Raw genomic sequence first — 19,396 nt, forward strand, 5'->3', positions numbered from 1 at the left:
TGCTGCCCAGTCCCACTCCAACGCCACCACCAACCAGGGAATGTGGCTTCGTGCCCGCGCCATGAAGGGTGTCGCCAGCGGCAGCTGCTTTTTCCCATAGCGTTCCTTGGGGCATGGCCGTGCGGGCACTTCTGTAGGCTCCGCAGCATAAAAAACGGAACCGGGCCCTGTCCCTTTCTTGAACAATAACTGCTGGACAGGCAGCACTTGGCCGGTTCATTTTCTGCTAACCAAGAATGGCATGAAAGCCAACTGTTAAGTTGAATGTGAACGCCAGTGATCCGTGCACTCTGTTTTTGCTACAGTGCTGCATGGAGTTAGACACTTGTCCTTTGCAGCGATATTAATGCGCATCTCTAACACAGCGCACCTTGGTGAAGTTTGCTTCTGTGCATGTCACTTCTTTTAACGCGTTCTATGTAGCACCTTCCGATGGTAAGCATAGTTGGATGGTTACATTTTATCGGCATCCCCTTTGATATGCCCTTTAAATTATGGCGCCCATAACAAATTTTGGTGCCGAAGTGATTAATGGTGACTTCTATGTAGTATCGCTGACGTGAGTATTTCCTGTCTAGCTTTTAACCTCCTAAGCGACCACTCTGAATGCCGCACGCAAAGCTGCCCGACGCTTCTCAGCCGTTATTCTTTTTGCTGCGATGACCGGATGCGCCGAGTCATCGGCACATGCGTTCGCTGAAATGCCACGCTATTCATATTTAAGCAAAACTTCCTTTGCAGGTTGTTTTGAAGTCCCGAATAGGGATCTGCGTGCTATGTATTTGTACGTGCTCTGATAGTGAAAAGAGTCTAAGCAGGAGTTTAAGCTAAGTAAAGTGGTGTTCTCAGCCTTCATAGTTGTTATTTGGATACGACACATCGATAATATAATAGTAAAATCCTGCGTATGAGCATCATTATTGTGCATAAATACCCCCGAAAGCAGAAGGTTTGACAGCCGTCGCCGTAGCTCAGAGGTAGAGCACCGGACGCGTAATTCGGAGGTCGTGGGTTCGGATCCCCCCGGCGGCATGTGGTTGTTTTTTCTTCTGCTTTTCTAATCAATTAGCTTGAAGCGACAACATATTCAGTAATATTCTTACTTGATCAACACCACAAAAAATAAATTAATTAAAAAAAATCCCCTGTGCTCCTTGGTTTCTGTGGCTGTTGACTTCTACCATATTTATAACAATCCCCTCATTCCCCTTCCCTTGTTTGCTTAATATACAACAGAGTTATCCTGCCTGGAACAAGTATGTCTTCTGAGTCCACTAATTTCTGCTGCTCAAATCTTAGCGCGAGATGAATGGCTCATGTGAGGTACAGACTACTTTTGTACGCGAAACTCTGCTTCATACAAAAGGCCATACTTTTAGGCGGGAGCAGGCGCAAGGTAGTCGTAAAATGGTAAGCAAAGCATACTTTAAATATCGCATTAGAAACTGAAACTGAAAATCTTTAGCAACGTCACCGCAGCTGAAGTGTCTTGATTACGTCAAAAAAAAAAACTGCGTTTAACTACGCTGGCCAGTTGGCCGTTCAGTAATAGCATCTCAATATGGAAGCTATTATCTCTTTCAGTACATACATTCACACGCTGCTCTGAATGTCATGTGGAACTTGGAGAAGCCCTTCCTAGTGTTAAGGGAGAATACATGACCAGCGGGTTCTACCGTACTTCCGAGCTTTCCACCTTCGTTTGTTATGTACCGATTACACAGTTATGTGCTTCCAAAAAGCAAACAAAGACGGGAGCCAACGGCATTGTATTTAAAGAAATTTTCAGTGGCGGTCTTGCGCATTCTGCTGGGTGTTCTTCCGTACCGAAAAAAGAGCCCATGAGAAAATATTACACAATTGCAACAAGGTTGCATACGCTCGACTGGACGTTATTGTAACAGCGATGTATCTCTCCGGTATGAATTATAAAAACAAAAAGCCTCAGCTCCGCAGTACTTATTGTTCGTTCTTGCACAACATATGGAAGCATGTAGCACGTAATAAGAAGCTCAGTACCTAATTACTAGGTTGGAAGCAAGTTTTGATTTCAAATCAGTAGTGTGGCGCGGCAGCGAACGAATGTGTGGCTCGGCACATCCATTCTTAAAAAAGGACACACATCGACTGACAAGCGGGGGGAGGAAATCGAAATGTGTGTCTGGTGTAGTGTAGGGCGGCGCTGCTAATTACAGGAAGGTTGTCATTGGACGGTATTTAGGCACTGCCTTATGCGAATTCGGGCACGGAAAGGTAAAAATTGAACGTATTTTGATGACTGTATGCAGGGCTCGGAGACCCGAGAAATTATATCGCATGAACAAAAGGCACACGGTGATGGGACCTTCCATTATTTCAGTTTTGACAGTAGATACCGAATTATGCCAGCAAGACAACTAATTATGGCTCATGTGTTCAGTGTGAAAGATACTATAACATTACAGATATCGTAACCATAAATATGAAAAAGTGCGACACATCAGTGAACTGCACGTTTCTTTTGTTACATATGTCCCGTTAACCGTCTGCAGAGACTGCGATGGCATGTTAATGCATTGCATGAATCTTTGCAAATATAGACTGCGCATTTTCTACTCAAGGAATCACTAAGATGTGAAATTACCAGCGAATTACAGTCACATGACGTCGCTGCACAATTGGTTAACAAACGATATGACGAAAGTTTTTACAAAGGGTTGTGCACGCTAATGGAATCTCTGCTCCCACAATATTCAAAACCAGAGAAATCTGCGAAAAACTGCATGGTTACCTGTATGGTACAACGCGACAATGTGGTTAAATAATCTCCCTCCGGGCAAAACCTCTTGAATACGTCAAAAATGCCAATCTGCACTTCACCAGAGTGCAGTTTAGTGTAGGCGTATTTCTTTTTTACGCAAATTCAGTGGTTGTATGTGGTTTCCCCACTTTTCAGCGTAGTTCTACGACGGATTTTCGGAATTCTAGCTCCATCTGCAAAACGCATTTCTTGCCTCCATTCGACCTATCTTGTGCGGGCACGAAAGGAAAACTAGCAATTTTATGAAAGATACAGTGGAGTCGATTTATGACGGCTGCAAGAACCCGCGATCTTTGCGAACCAAGGTTGTGCTGCCGTCAAATAATAGGTTACGGCAACGGTATTGCTTCTCGGATGCAACGAACACCTGTGGCTGCACAACTCGCTTGCAGCGAACGAGGAGGCGATGTAAACTCTGCCCCGCATACGGGAACAACCGCCTCTTGCCAGAGCGGAGAGCGGCGAACGTCTCGTAACCTTAGCGTCAACTCCTCATCACTTCCTAAGGAAATAACGCGGCGACCTGAAAAAGTATACACGACGCAAATAATTTGCAAATGCGCTTCACATTTTTTCTTTTTTTTTCAAATTTTCATGCAGAACGTATGAAATGGCCAGAGAACTTTTTGCCAGATGCGGCCATGAAAAGCGCATTCCTTTAAAGGCGACGATTAAGCGCGGGCGGAAAGCGCAATAAGTTTCTGGTCAGTGGCTTTCTGTGAAGTAGCTTGAACGGCAGCGAACGATGGTCGCCGTTTGCCATTGGGAAGGCTCACAAGAGGCAGTTTTTTGGAGGCTACAATCCGGTGGGCTACATGCACGGCACAAAATCTTGAATGATGCGTGACGTCTGTTTTTTTCTTCCATGACTGTTAACAGGACACACGTTAGGGAGGGCATGGGTATGACCTGCGACTTGTTTGCTAAGGGGCTTGTCGAGCTTAGCGATGACAGTGTGAAAAAGATATGCTAGAGAGTTCTTGGGAAACCGAATTGGTTTAATGCGAAAGCATTGACGCCTCCTCGCCGCCTCTAGTTGCTCCTGTTTGCCTCTAGTTTCTGCTCTTTGCCTCTATGTCGACTGTGACGTCGCGTCTGACAATCGAATCACGTAATTCACCTTAAATGACAGTTAATGCAACATACTCTATAATAAATTCTCATTTAAATCACAATTAATTCATTCCATTCACAATTAATTCACGCATACCACGGCTTTGTTACAATCAATCCATTAAATTCACAATTAATACTAGAAAATCAGAAATCACTTATTTCACAACTAATTCCGCCCCGCCGCGGTGGCTCAGCGGTTACAGCGCTCGGCTGCTGACCAAAAGACGCGGGTTCGATCCCGGTCGCGCCGGCCGAATTTCGATGAAGGCGAAATTCTAGAGGCCAGTGTACTGTGCGATGTCAGGGCACGTTAAAGAACCCCAGGTGGTCGAAATTTCCGGAGCCCTTCACTACGGCGTCTCTCATAGCCTGAGTTGCTTTGGGACGTTAAACCCTAATAAACCAAACCAAACAATTCATTCACAATTGATTTACTCTAATTCACCTTATTCATTGCACTTTAATATGAAGTCACAGTTTATCCCCTTTATTCCACCTTAATTTATAATTAATTCACCTTGATTCGTTAAAACGCACCTTAAATCTTCCTTTAATACTTCCGTTCTTATTAATTAATATTGATTGGGTTTCGATTAACTCCAAAGCCCTCTCGCCCTCCTTCCACCTAGGTACCCATTTCGAACATTCAACTTTCGGGCCACGCGTTGGCTCCGCCAACCTTTCCGGTCACGTGGGCCAATCGCGTGGTACATAATATGGCGTGTCACGTGGTGCCGCACTTCCGGCGACTCACATTTCCCATCACTCCCGGCCCGACCAGGCCCACGTTCGTTCACTTTTTTGGCTGTAATTAATTAACTACTCGATCGGCCCTAAAATTTTTGCGCCGCATCCTCACATCATCCTCCTTCGATTGCCGCACTTTTGAGACCATATCTTTTTATAATTTCCCACAATCGCTGCGGACACGGTTTTGATGACAAAAAGCTGCCGACATCGCCTAGTAATGCTTTTGCATTATAAAATGAAGGTCGTTCTCGTCCTCGGCAACCGTGGGGCATATCACGTGCCTCCCGTCGTGCTGCTGCACCGAACGCCACAAGAAATACTAGCTACTTGACACTGGAATAATTCACGGGCTCAAGCTGTCCTATCGGCGGAGCGTCCCCAGTAATACAACTGAGAACAATTGAACAACCAGGTGCCACGACCTCCCAGTTCGAATATCTCCGCTCCCGCCACGTAATGATAAGGTACCGTGGAGGGAAACGACTGCGGAGTGCATCAAGAATTAATTCCATAAGGCAGGGTATGAGGAAACAAGAACGATGAAGGATGCTGTTGAACACCTCGTTATCGGAGATATCTGGACTTGTGGCAACGCGTTGTTGCAGCGCAGCTGGCCGGACCTTACCTGATGCCCCCTGGGGATACTTCGTTGGTGCGGATGACACCGACACCGAAACGCCATACACAGAATAAAAACTGCGCGAGCTACGGGAACTCTCGCACTGCCTGGAAGCTGATGGACAGTGACGAGGACACCGACCTTCCTCCTGATGCTGTGAGCGCTTCTACAGTGATTGGTTACATCACGTCCATAAACAAGCTTGTTGGTACCAATGATATCGGCGAGGAGCAAGCGACTGCGCTTGGGGGCTTAGAAAGCGCCGTAATACGAGCTAGTTTCAGTAATCAGACGCGCATACTGTAGACACCGTACACTGTGCGACTTTCTATTTTTGGCTGTAACGTGGGAGGTCTACATACTACGAACCTCGGATGCCATGAAAGCATCCCACGCAACCATGGGGTTCCTTATAAGTAGTTTCGACTGTAATTCCACAGGGACGTGCAACCTCTCCGTCTGCATAAGCAAAGTTACCCCATGGTTATTAGCAATGGCCTACAGTATGCGTCTGCAAGCGCGGGACTTAAGTGCTAATAATGTCTTCCAGCCCATTGCCTTCCTGCACCAAAAGTTTTCATCACAGCGGTTAGGAAAGTAGCTGCACAGAATCAGGCGCTCTACCGGGTACTGATTATCAAAGGTTAGCGCATCTTTCGAAATCTGTTGAACGGGTTGAAAACAATAGCACCCGAACCTTCGTGACGCTTATGGGCTGGGCACCTCAGGCGTGCTCGTGCTACGAAGTTCTGTAAAGCAAAGCAGTCACAAAGCTTGTTGCACGCTAGAGAAAACCTTCGCTCTGGGACCTTTTTCGGGTTCGCAGGCGAAAATAGTAACAGAGGTGCAGTCGATATCCAAGCTGCCCACTCACTCATAGCAGTAGAGCGAAAGCGCCTCAACATGACACGGGTACGGGACATGGTACTGCCGGCGTCAGGCGTCGCGGTAGCTCTTCCAGCTGCTGTACCTTTTGGAGGTCGGGATGCACAGGTTTTCGACCTCAAAAGCGCCCTAAGTGGCTGTGCTTTCATGGGTTTGGCCCTGGAAGGAGTGCACCGACAGCGAGCAGCAGATGGAATACTGGTGGCAAAGGCAGTCTCGCTCCTCCCACAACTGAAAGGAAGGACGAGAGACAGGAATACTTTTATTTTCGAAAGTGATGTAAAATACGATATTTTGCACAACTTAGAATGGTATGCAAGCATAGGCTCGAGTGCTTTACGCAAGTGCGAAACGTCGATCGTAAACGGTTTCTAGCTAAAGCATTCGAAAGCTTCGGCTTGAGCAAGAGGTCCGCCTTGTAATAGACGGCATGCCAACGACGGATACGTATAAGGACGACGCAGCACACAGAAATGTACAAGCGCGTTTTGCAGTTCCTGAATGGAGAATTTCTAAGTAAACGGGGAAAATGGACGAACGTTCGAATGAACTATAGCTGACGGGTAAAAACTTCACGAAGTAGGGACTAAATAACCTTTATGGCGCTCTCGAATTCTCTTTATTTAATACCTATAAAAGATGCAACTTTCAAGGCAGCCCTAGGTATCTGTACACCAATACCCCGTTGTCTTCGGCTTGCTTGATGTGTAATCCTTGTTCTGATCCTATAACCTATACCCGTGAAAGCAGACGCGCCTTCGCAATCCAAACACTGATCTAGGAAACAAAAATCGCTATAAGACGACAAATTCTGAGGCTATATTTGATTTTTTTTATTCGTAAACAGATGTTTGTTTACGTTTTCTCCTCTGATGTCGTCTGTTAGAGTGATTTGTTAGAATGGAACGAGTGAAAAATAAGGTTTTGTGAATGGCCTCTTTGTATTTTTATCATCTAAAAACAAGTTGTTCTTTTACGCTCTCGCCAACGCACTTTCTGCTGAAGACAAAAAAAAAAAACAGAGATGAGGGAGCCGCTTCGAACGCGCATTAAATTGTAAGTGCGAAGTCGGGTGTTCCTGTCGTAGGCTGCACCGATGTGATCTTGTTGACTCACCTGGTGGCAACTACCGGAGTGAATTTTCCTGGTGTCAAGGAGGAGGAGGAGGAGAAGAAAAAACACCGCTGCAGCTCTCTTGTGCGCATCTCGTGGGTTTTGGCGGCCTTTCGATGGATGCTAGTGGCGCTGCCAGTCCTACAGCTCTGTCTGGCTCGATTCCTGCACATGTCCCTGTCACTGTTGGTTCCCGTTCATAATGAGAAAAAGATGAGCGATCATCGAATAATTCAAAGGGTTAAGTACCCGCGGATGCCACGGAACGGACGCGGAAAGGTGACCCACCCCTGGCCTCAGGTTGTTTTGCTCGTCTGGTTTAAGTTGTTAAATTCACCCGATTGCATACTGATTATTTCAATCAGCACTAAAAACTGACACCACAAAACTAGGTTAATAAATGATTGCACTTGAAAAAGCGCGTGCCAGCCTGGCAAATTGCATGCAAATGAAAGACGGATGGTGAAATGGAATTTGTGAATAGTGGTGTTTAACGTCCCGAAGAGACGTATGGGCTGCGTGGCAAGCCGTAGCAAGGGCTCTGGATTAATTTCGGCCACCTGGGGTTCTTCAACGTACGCACACATCGCTCAGCACACGGGCGCATTTTTCTTTTCGTCTCCATCAAAATGCGGCCTCCTCAGTAGGGATCAGCAGCCCAACGTCAAAGCCATGGAGCCACCGCGGAGGGTAGAGTGTGTAATGTGTAAAGAGGATTACGAGGTCAATGTGTTGCTTGTTTTCGCTTGTTACTGGGATCATTGCTTTTTCACTGCGCTTATTGGTGAGTCTCGCCTATAGGACATAGGGCCAGTCAAAGTCGAAGCAAGAAAGAAGGCGCGCAGTGATCGCTGGTTCTATTATTAAACCTAGAATTTTCACAACGCGAACTTCAAAAGACCTCTCACTGAGGTTTCACAGTTGTAGTGTTTAACGATTGCAGTTAGGCAAGTTCATATTGGTTCCTATTTGTTAATAAAGTAGGATATGGGCGAAGAGGAAAAAATTCACTGTACTGGTGATGAACAACCCATTTGTTCGTATTCCACATTATAACCTTTGTCCTTTACTTTCAGTACTATACACTGTAAAACAATTTGCTCAAGTTTACGTAGAAACCTGGAGGCAATGCGTTGCCGAGCACTTTCCGCAATGCATAAACGGACACTTTGAGAAACACGGCAAGTCCTTATGAAGGACTCAGTGCGTACATCAACCGTAAAAAGAAATTAGTTTACGTATTCCTACGTTTAACTCTTTCGGACCCTTCTCTGTGTACTCATACGTAAGCCAACCGTAAAAAAATTGTTTACGTATTCTTACGTTTAACCTCTCTTGGACCTTTTTCCGTGTACTCAAGTGATGCGGCTTGTCGCCAATGGCTTGAACAACACTTTAAAGCCAGACGACCATACTGGCAAGCCCTCTGAAGTCATACTTGCACTGCTTATGCATGGTGCGGCCAGAATGATGGCATGGAGTGTTAGGTTGAATATAAGCTGTCAACCGCATACAGATTCTTAATTTGTGTAACTGATCAACTTGTCTTGACTCACGTTCAATCATGCACAATAGCAGTCCAGGTGGAGAAGAAATGAAGTACTATTACACAAGCTCTTCCTTTATGCATGTTGTGCATTGCGTACATACAAAGCATGTGGCTTAGAATGAAAGAAGAGTGTTTGGGTGAGTAAAGGCACATACGTTTTATTTTCATGACAAATTGCATACATTGTACGTCTGCATATTGCTGTCAGATTCATCTGAAAAGCATAAGAAAGACCTCACTTAGCAAACACCATCAAACTATTCACTATTGACCAACTGGCTTTTGTAGGGCCTTGCAAAAATATTTAATGAGACCCAAACCATTACGTTTCATTGACCAAATACACTTTTTCTTTATAGGAAAGAAAGTAAAATCCACAGGACCAGGAAAAAACACACAATGTGCTTACCTGGACAACACTGTGTGCATGAATGCCCTGAGCTGCCGAAAAGAAGGTAGCTCAGGATGGGTGCCAAAAACAATTCAATGCAGATACCTCCTTGCTGTCCATAGTACTCACTGCAAATCTTAGTGAGCAAGGAACAATGGCAACATCTTAGTATGGCCGAAAACTTGCCCACAAGCAATGTGCAAGTGCACTTCCACCAAGTCTCATGCTCGCTCACAGCTTCCATTATCTCAGCACGGGCAAGAAAATGTACAGATCTCCGATTTCGAATGAAAATGCAGTCATAGATACCGGTCACTGCCCACTGAGGTATTCCAATAAGTCTGCAGTACGCCTTACAAGGAGCGTATCCTCATGCTTTCAGAATGGGCTCTTTACAGGAATCTAACCAAATGCTGTTGCCATGTGGATCTGAATTTGTACTTGTTAACGTTTTGTTTGCCCAAGTCCGGCAAATGAATCACATAGCGCCAGGATCGAAATGACCCAAAAAGATGAAGTGTCCTCATGTGTCTGGTGCAAAAAAGGGCTAATACGTGAGTCTTTCTGCTTCTTCATCAGCTGTGAAATGTTCTTTATTCCTGCTGCTTCGCACAGCCTCAAAGTCTCTTTTTGCCTTTTTGCAAAACCGTTCTATATCAGCAAAACATCTCCCTCACAAACATTTCAGCACCCATGAAGAAGCAGAAATACTCACGTCTTAGGCATTTTTTCACAAAATACATAAGGAAGGCTCGCCTTTCTGGGCCATTATTTCGAAAAGGTCCATGTGGCAACAACCTTTGGGACATTTTCTGCAAAGAGCACTATAAGTTCTGAAGCCTGAGAATTCATTCCTCATGAGATGCCTGTTGATATGACAGGTTACCTCAATGATCTGTTACTGGGGCCTGTGAGTGCACTGGCACTAAAATCAAGGATGTGTACCTTTCCTCGCCACGTGCTGCAACAATGTATGTTGTGAGCAAAAGCATTAAAGGTATCGAAGGACTGTGCTTCCAGCTTGCGTGTGGAGGGAAGCGCAAGAGTCTGGCCATGCTCAGCTGTAACCTTTGCTGCTTGTTCATTGAGTTCTGCAGTGAGTACTAGGGACAGAAACAAGGCACCTGAATCAGCTCGTCTTTGACACCCATCCTGCGTGACCTTCTTCTCGTGCAACATAGCAGGCAACTCCATAAGGTCCTTCATGCACATGGTGTCATTCGAGTCAGTGTGTTGCATCAGCTATTTCTTCCCGGTCGTGTGGTTTGTGCTATTTTCTAGAAATTCTTTAAGAAATTACTACTTAATCATCCACTTCCTGAAGACAAAGTGCTCGACAGGGCAGTTCCACATGATGTGCAGCAACCTATCTATTTTCTCATACGTCAGAGGCACTTAGCTATCAAGCAGTGCTTACTGTATTCAGCAGTGAAGTGTACATGCGAGATATCATTTTCAAGTTCTCGCAGTGGCATCTCATGCAAGAATATCCAAATTCTCTTCAATTTGTGCTGATATTTTTAAGGATACGCACTCTTATTAGGTAAAAACAAAAGCTGGTCACATATGAAACAGCAGAAGCAGAGCACCAAGGTACTCACCAATTGCTTGAAGAGCTGTCTGCCGGTTCTCGTAACATCCCAAATATGGGTACTTTTGAGTGCACTCCTGTCAATGTCTTCATCACGTCAAGCCACTCCAGCATTTCGGTCGAAAGATTTCCCTCTAAAAAAAAGGAGTTTGTTTTGTTAGACTGGTCATATTTAATTTTACTTTGCACTAGGTACATGGCATTTTACTGCCCTAGACTAAACAATACCAATCATGAATCACCATTTGAATTTTGTCATATATGATCACAAAATTTGGTGTATGCGATACATTCTTATAAATTCTGATCAAAATAAAGCTGACATAGTTAAGTATCATTTCTAGAAATGTGGTATCAAGGAGGCTAACCAGATAACCTGTATGAATGTTTTTAGATGGATGCAAGAGTCGGCACTCTAGCATACAAAATGTAAAGGGTCATCCACTCTTACTGCGAACACATGGCCGCTCTTTTCAGACAGCTACTGCAAGTGACACAGCCGCTCATCGCAGCAGTGTGGCGCTGGAGAAGAAGCTGAATGTGGTGTTTCGCCTCATCTGCCACTTCGTTTCGATGGCCTTTCAATGAGCCTTTCAAAGAGCACAGCCATGCGCTCGCGTGTTCGCACTAAGAGTGGATGACCCTGTACAATATGGCAGGTTTCATCTTCTAACATGTAACTTCATGCTCCAATCACGATCTAATTATGCAAAAAAATTTCAATCTTCCATTCTGCATAAAGGAAAAATCCTATGGGCTCTGTTCACAAGCCTCTGCAAGTACACGCGAACTGTGCACGTTTTGCATTCAGTTTTGATAGCTTTGATCTCTATATGACATCTTGTAGTATAAAAGAAAAAAAATGAAATTAATTTTTCATATTGCCTGAGCTACTGAGGAGGTACAGAATATAAATTCAAAATGCCTTTTGTCCCTGCATAAAATTGTTAATACAGATACAGCTGTGCTTAACTGAAAGAACTATTCTGCAGAACTGGGCTATTTGGCATTAATTCGCTGAAGCCAGAAAATGTGTGTAAAATATAGAAAGTCCTAGTTCTTTCTCGTTCTTGTGTTCATTTTTGCTACTCGTTTCAACAAACCAAGGCTGAAAAAGCATTAAAAGAGGGCCATGCAAAATAGTATAAGTGTAGCAATTCATACGCCTTTATAATGTGGCCATATATCATTATGTTATAGCCAGAGAACCATATCTATTCACCATGCCGGAGCACTGAAAAAAGGTGAAAGAAGTACTAAACGAAGGTTTGCTAATCCCCTAAGCACGTCGCAGAAAAAATGAGGCTGGGTGTGATGTCTCACCTCTGTAGAAATCCAAGTCATGACATTTGCTTCCCCCATGATGAAGGCTCAGCACATAATAAGGCGACAGAAGGTTTGTCATTTCCAAGAAAAGGATCCATAAATACTGCTTCCTGCTCATAAGACAGAGCGGCACTCATTGTAGATTCTACCTGCAATGCAAAAAGCAAAGTTTGTTTGAGTGGACTAAACTAGAAAAAAAGCATAAAATATCTATGGCCAAATGTCTGAACTGAAAGAAATTGAGGGTATTGTAATAGTGAATATGTTAATATATCGCATGCAAGACATGCATGATATTCAACTCAGCTACCATTGGCTTAGCTACTATCTTGTACATTATTATCACAAAAATACTGATATAGTACTATCAGCATTAGTAGTAGCAGTGAAGATTTCATGGAAATAAAGGAAGGGACTTAGTGTTGGCTGTCATTTTCCCAGCAGGAACCGGACCAATAGCTAGTGCAAAGGAAACAGGAGAAATGGCCGAAGAGAGGACCAGGAGGAAGGCAGATAGCATAGGAGGACATGGAGGACATAGGATACAACAGGAAGGCAAGGCTTGCATAAAGCAAAATTAAGACATTAGTAAAGATGTACAAGACCAACCACATCACTGTACAGAGTGGAAGACTTTCATTAACCATATTTAGCTCACAATGTGCTCTCATATATCCTTGTCGTAAAATTGGTAATTATTAATACCATAACTCAAGGAGTGAAACCAATACAGGGGTGAAGGGCAGTGAATTAGCCATGGGCGTGATGCTTGTGCCTTCCTAGCAGGAGACAGATTGATGATTCAGTTGAATATCAGGTCTCAGATACTAATAGTTCAATATTAGCAGCTGCACATTGTTTCACGCACCCTTCTAAAACATATGTGCAGCATTTTTCACAAGACAGTGCATGCTTCAGTTGGGGTACCTGCTGGGAGAGTAGTGTACAGTCAGGCTGGAATGAAATATGAGCCACCTGGATGAACAAGACAAATTATTTTGCCTGTGTGCTTTCAACTGCAGTATACAGCTAGCCTAATTCATGTTTCAGGGTAAAGAATCTACTGAAGTACTCATTTACAAGCCTTTTCTAAATGAATATCTCGCTGTAAAGTAGAAAAGTACGACATATGTGTGTTTGCATTTCATTCCGCCCTGACTGTACATGCAGAACATGTCTGTAATAAGTATTATCATCAGTGATGGCTGTTACTTCTAACACTAAGCAGATAAGTGAAACCTCCAAGCCCTCCTTGAAGGCAAGAGTCTATGCAGACAAGGTGCTAAACACGCTTTGAAGTATGTAGATTTGATATTCAGCATGGCAAATACTGCTACATTAATAGCGAGCACTCCAGGTCAATACACGGTGCCTTTGAAACTTCTTGCCTAAAATTTGCTCGCGAAAATGCAAAACGCATGCAAAAGTGCAATCTGTAGGCACAATTCATGCTGTGCAAGCAACAAGAAAAAAAAATGAAGGCAATGCTGTGATGCTTTTTCAGTCATTCAAGTGTAAAAATGATAATGCATGCTGGCTGATGTTGCTACTTTGACAATGAAAAATAGCGGCTACTGCTCACTTACAACAAACGCTTTCTCTGAGCAAACAATGAAATAAGCAATGCCAGTCATGCAGCCTCTAGTCATTCCTTTTACGAAGACAGCCTTTAATGCATTTGGAATGCAAGCCTCCCCGCCAGTGCAGCGACACAAATACACGGAGGTTCGAATGCCAACGATATAAGAGTTAATTTACCACGTCGTCATTATAACGTAAACGATTCACACGCGCTCTGCACCAGGCCGCCAGTCAACGCCAATTCTTTGATCACGTACTGTCTTGATGCGGTACATGATAGTTTGCACCGAGTGTGCGACGCTACCAAAAAACACGAGCAAACAGTGTATCCAAGTGAGCGCAAAGCAGATGTAGCCAAGCACATGCAGCAGCCGATGAGCAACCTAGATTATGAACACGGGCGCACTAAGGCGCGCGTGAAATGGAAAGGAGCGCGAAAGGCGCGCACGCCAAAGGTCCCTCTTGAAAACAATACAGCACGGCGATAATCCAGGCGACGATAGCTGAAGCAGGCAGAAGCTCGAGCTGGCACGCTAAGGTGCGCGCGGAGCACAGCACGGACAAAATCCGACGACGCAGAAGAGTGCGCTGAGAACATGTCGAGAAGAGAGAAGAAGAACCGTGGCAAAGGCATGGGGAGGGAGGCGAGCGCTTCGAGAGACCTACCGCCATGGCCGACGTTGTGTCGGGCAGCCGGACACCCGGCAGGAAGAAGAGCCACTCAGGCCACTACAGGAGCCGCGGTGAAACGTTGTCGGCGTAAGACGCGCGCAAAAACAGTTGAGGGTTACTCTGGTTGCGCGCAGAACGAAGACTGGAACGACGAAAGTGGCGCAATGGCTGGCGTACGCCGGCGTGGACCACAAAACAACCACCGGCCACCGCCAGCCAAACATATACAGTGCTTGGCTTAGCTTGGCTTGTTCAACGAATGCGACAGCCGACAATAGAGGAAGTCGCATGGTACGGTCAACCTTGGAATGCAGGGGAAAAAAAAAACAGACCGCGGACATTCACCTCGAGGTTGAGAGGAGGATGCCCTCTCCCGAACGGCGCGGCGTGCTCTCTGCTCTCTGGTAGGAAAGGTTCCTTTTCACAATGGGCCCATTCCTCCCTTTCTGCTGCCTCTACCCCTGCGAAAAAAAGAAAGCTTTACCCAAGGAGAAGCAGAACGGAACTGGACGCGCACCCTCCAAAGCAGTAGCATGTAACTACTGCGAGACGCCTCAAAGAGCAGTTGTAGTGAGCAATTCTCTGCGTACTGCTTTCTTGTTTTCCAATGTGTTAACTAAATCAGTTTGTTAAAGTTTAGTCGTATTTATAATTGACCTAAAGCGAACGAAACATCTTTGCGTTACGAAAAAAAAAGGTCGTTTTTCGAAGGTTGCTGGAAGCGGCTGCAAAATAAAGTTGTTTCTCTCTCTCTAGAAGCTGCTGCACTCTGCTCGGTAATCTACGCCACGCATTAGGGCATTCCGTAGTAAGCACTAAATGAACGCGAGATTCTTGTGGGCTAGTGACAACGCTTTTGCATACCTGGGACCTGGAATGTCGTTTACGCAGGAACACCGAGCTGTGCGCGCTTGAGACAGCACCTGTCTTCGCAGCGAAAGGTGAAATACGACTCCGGCACGACAAATCGGTTGATGCAGAGCAGTGAAATTACACTTACCTTTCACACATCGGTCTTCCGTGCGTCAGAGCGTACTTGCGCAACTGCGTCCACAAGAACGCAAATTGTCGTTGAAAAGAGAAGCAAAGTGGGGCCGCCACCACAGCAGCGCACTCAGTGGCGTAGGGGTATAAAGGTGACCCCAAGGCACCTACCGAGTTCAAAGCGAGTATCTCTAAAATTTCGGGGGAGGAGGAGGGTGTGGGATGAAAGGTGTATGAGCACCAGCACAACTTGCTTGGCTGCGCACATCCCCTGGCCTCCCCCATTTCGTTCCCAGAGATCGCAAATGTAGCAGACATGCAATTTTTTTTCAGTACCAATTTTGCAAAGAAAGTGTGCTGCGTAAGCCCTTTTTCACATCTGCTGTCAGACCGTAACGCTTTGCACCCCCTGGAAATGCGGCACCGTGCAAAAAAAAGCTGTCATTTAACAAAAATGCTTCAAGTTATGATTATCGATTTCAGAGGCAATATTGCATTTGTAAAATAGAATTGAAATTGAATTGAATGTGTCGTAACCCAAACATCACTTTTCAAAAGTCTTAGTAGATGCTACGGCCTGGAGTATTGCTGCTCTGTGGGCAGCCCTGAACCGAAGCTAATATTAAAAAAGCGCGCCAGTGATTTCTCGCGCTCATTTGCAGCGTTTGACAAATGCTCTAAAAAAGAATTTAACAGCAATGTCATTAACGTTTGACCAAAACAAAAACGTAACGCTGCTGTGATGGTTCCCGTATTAGCTGGGACGGCTCAGGGGCTCACCGAAACAGTGAGACAGATATTGCCTCCTTTCCAATAACAAATTATTATTGATCATGCAGGCATGAAAGTAAGCAGCGGCGTCAAATCATGACAACCTTTGCTCTGTTTCTGTTGTCGTTAATTAAGTTATTAATGCGTTTGGCGGTAACACAATGTCGAAGGAGTCAACCGCTGTGTGGTGGTAAGCTTTGCTGCCTAACAGAATGTTCAAGTTTTCTTCCCTGCAACGCCTACGGGTAAATAATGACGATTCCTCCGTTATTGAACTGAAGTACGGTCTCCTCCTCTGTGCTTTCTAAAAATGCAAATGGTCCTTTTTTTCCACGTAGTAAGTCTCCGTAAAGTCACGGAATTTTTTCACAGTGTAGAACATATTTGCTCTTCGATGGCGGTCAAACACAACAATGCCCATATTGTAGAACACTTCACGAATGGGTTCCCGATTTTCGAGCAGTGACCTGTGAATTCCGTGTTTATATTGCGAGCAGCTATAAAGCGGCCGCAAAGTATGCGCCAAACCTGAGTGAAACACAATGTCAAGAAATAGCGCAGTAAAGCGCAACACGACTTTTGCCTTTCTTGGCTACAAGGAACTTTGTTCATTCACTGACGAGGGTATGGTGAGTGGTAAACATTGGTGTTCGCGGTATCATGTGCTCCGTCTTTCCGGTGTTTGCGTAAGGCGATGCGGAGTTTTGAAGCGGAAGAAGACCGATAAACTTCTCATCGTGTGTGTAGTGTGTACGTACATCCGCACCTGGATGCGCGTGGATGCCAAAGACATGCGCATAAATGAAACGCGACGGGCGATTGAAGCTCACGTTTGCAGCTTTGTGCGGTACTTCTATACTCTGCTAAGGAGTACAAGTTCGCATGGAAATCCTCTCGCGTGAGCCACATGCGTGTGCGTCAGCGAAAGTGTATAAATCCGCCAAACCCGTCACGAACTATTTTAATCCGAGCCAACCATGTGGTTAATACCTTGAAGTAGGTGCCGCACATGTGTATGCGTGCAGTTTCCAGCATTGCGAACCAAAATACAGATGGAATCACAGAGGCAAAATAGAAAGGTGATCATTGTTGCCCAGAAGAACAGAATTCATCTCTCACATGGTTGAACGCCAGTGCAACCAAACGTTACCATTGCTTCATTGTACGAGGTACACTAAGAACGTTTGAGAATAATGAAATCTTTCTAAAAGATTTCTAAAAGATTTGCGCTGGCATTTTACGCACGTTTGAGTTGGCGTATTAATTCTTTAAAATGCTGTATCGACTCGTTTTCTTCAGAGTTCTACAAGCAAGCGCTCTCGTTGGCGTGAACAGCTTCTTCAGTCCGTGCAAACCTCGCTCCGTGCACGAAAGTGGAGGTCCAGTAGCAGACGCTCTTCGTCAGCCTAATGAAGACACGTTAGCAGAACGCTCATAGAGCCGCAAAAAGCCAGAAAAACAAACCGAAAACCAAATCTGCACCATTCCGCAGTACGTCTAAACTAAGTGAGATATCGTCAGTTAAAAATCACATGCTGTGACAGCTAGGGTTGCAAAGATATATGTCTGGTGCCATTCACTGCCGCCTGAACGTTGTCTTTAAAAACTTCGTCACAGTTGATGGAGTTCGTGAACTCTTGTGGCCTTTCTTTGGCTTCGACGGTGTGGTGCTGCCTGGTGTTCCCTGCAAGTGAAAGAAGCAAAGGCATGGATTCAGTTGGGGCATAAGAGTATATGGGCAATAATACCAAAGATGAAAATCTTAGCTACATGTCCCCAGAGGCTGGTAAGCTTTTTAGTGTGTGGGCACTAGATGCCTCGCTAGCAAAAAGGGTGTCGTGTCTGAGTGTGAAGTCACTACCTGCCAGCCGCTACATGCCACGGTTGTCAGGTGAGGAGCGTGCTATCACTAGGTGGGTTGCTAGCAAAAAGGTCATTATGTGTCCTGTTGAAGCCTCCATCTGCCACAGCTCGCAGGTGCTAAATTGGTGGCTGGCAAATCCCCTTTCTACTTTCAGAGGAGAGGGCGAAAGGTTGTGGGTGGTAGAGAGGGGAACCCCCTTTTCTTTTCATGTGCTAGCACAACGTGCGTCACTACTGAAAATGCAGTTATGCACCCTGGTGAAGGAGGAAAATTGGTTTCGCGCCAGCTGCCGCTTACAATGTCTAAAACTCTCATAAGTGACCTAAGTGAACACTCCATACATATTGTCCTTGCTAATGTACTGTGCATATAGTTGAATAAAGTAAACAGGCAGTTGATTTTTTTCTCCCAAATCAACAGTATATGTGTTTAAACCCATTTGTAAGGTAATTGTTGGGTTAGTTGGTTGAATTAGACAGGTAGTATAATAGCTTGCAGCTCATTTACCCGAAAGAGACATTTATTGCATACCATACAACGGCATACAGGCTACAACCACTTTTTCTGCAGAGTAATAGCGACCACGCTGGGCAGATAGTATGTGCCCCCCCCCCCCCCGCCATGTCAGCAAGGTGGCTGGCTGTAGGACAAGTACCCACCAGAGCTTTGCTTGAGTTCTAGCTTGAATAAAGAGGCTGCCGAAGCCAACATAAGTGAATAGTGTAACCCATGTTTGCCGATAGGATGGTGAGCAGGAACGTTAAACTCAAATCATATTCTTCATATTGTTACACCTCGCTAAGATGTTTTGGTTAGTTCAGGCCTAGTCACCGACTGTCCATTCAACACATTATAATTGCAACCATCCCAGGGTCACTGTTACTGCCGTACGGGGGGTGTTCAATATATATTTTACCTCCTCCTCTGTAACTTAATAACTGATGAAAATGAAAAGGAAATCTGTGGTCTCAACTTTTGATTGATGTTTTCATTTTGCATGTGGCATCACTGATGCTAAAGCAGTCGCAAACAAAATGTCGGCCTATATAGATGTACGGTTAGAGCAGAGCAATTTTTGACGGTTGATTGTGTTTCCCCTATTTATACCCACCGTCGATTGAGGGCTGTGTATGGGAACGTGTGTAATCTTTGGAGTCGAGAGGTGGGTACGGACTAACGCACGCATGAGCTCGCCTCATAGAATGTGAAAGACTAGGAGATCAGTGGATGCCCGCTCCCTGCATCCCACTAGTGCCCCTGCTGCGTGTGTGTATGAATTGTTCTGTAATGATCGTCGAATTCGCCAGACTTATTGCGGACTTTTTAGAATCAGATGACACTGCAGAACTTGCGTGCAGTTCTCCGTAAATTTCGCCCTAAAAAA

At 45.1% G+C, this 19,396-nt stretch overlaps 1 long non-coding RNA gene across 1 annotated transcript; it reads right to left on the reverse strand.

The window, feature by feature from the left end:
• Positions 1-10,825: 10,825 nt before the first annotated feature.
• LOC149354123 (uncharacterized) lies at positions 10,826-14,603 on the reverse strand. Its single transcript, XR_016289633.1, has 3 exons — positions 14,384-14,603; positions 12,138-12,285; positions 10,826-10,948 (listed from the first exon to the last, which is right to left on the reverse strand). It is a non-coding gene; the product is annotated as an uncharacterized LOC149354123 (long non-coding RNA).
• Between the last annotated feature and the right edge of the window lie 4,793 nt (positions 14,604-19,396).

The sequence above is a fragment of the Amblyomma mixtum genome, chromosome 3 (assembly GCF_055824585.1).
Source record: "Amblyomma mixtum isolate Tamu chromosome 3, ASM5582458v1, whole genome shotgun sequence".
Taxonomy (NCBI): domain Eukaryota; kingdom Metazoa; phylum Arthropoda; class Arachnida; order Ixodida; family Ixodidae; genus Amblyomma; species Amblyomma mixtum.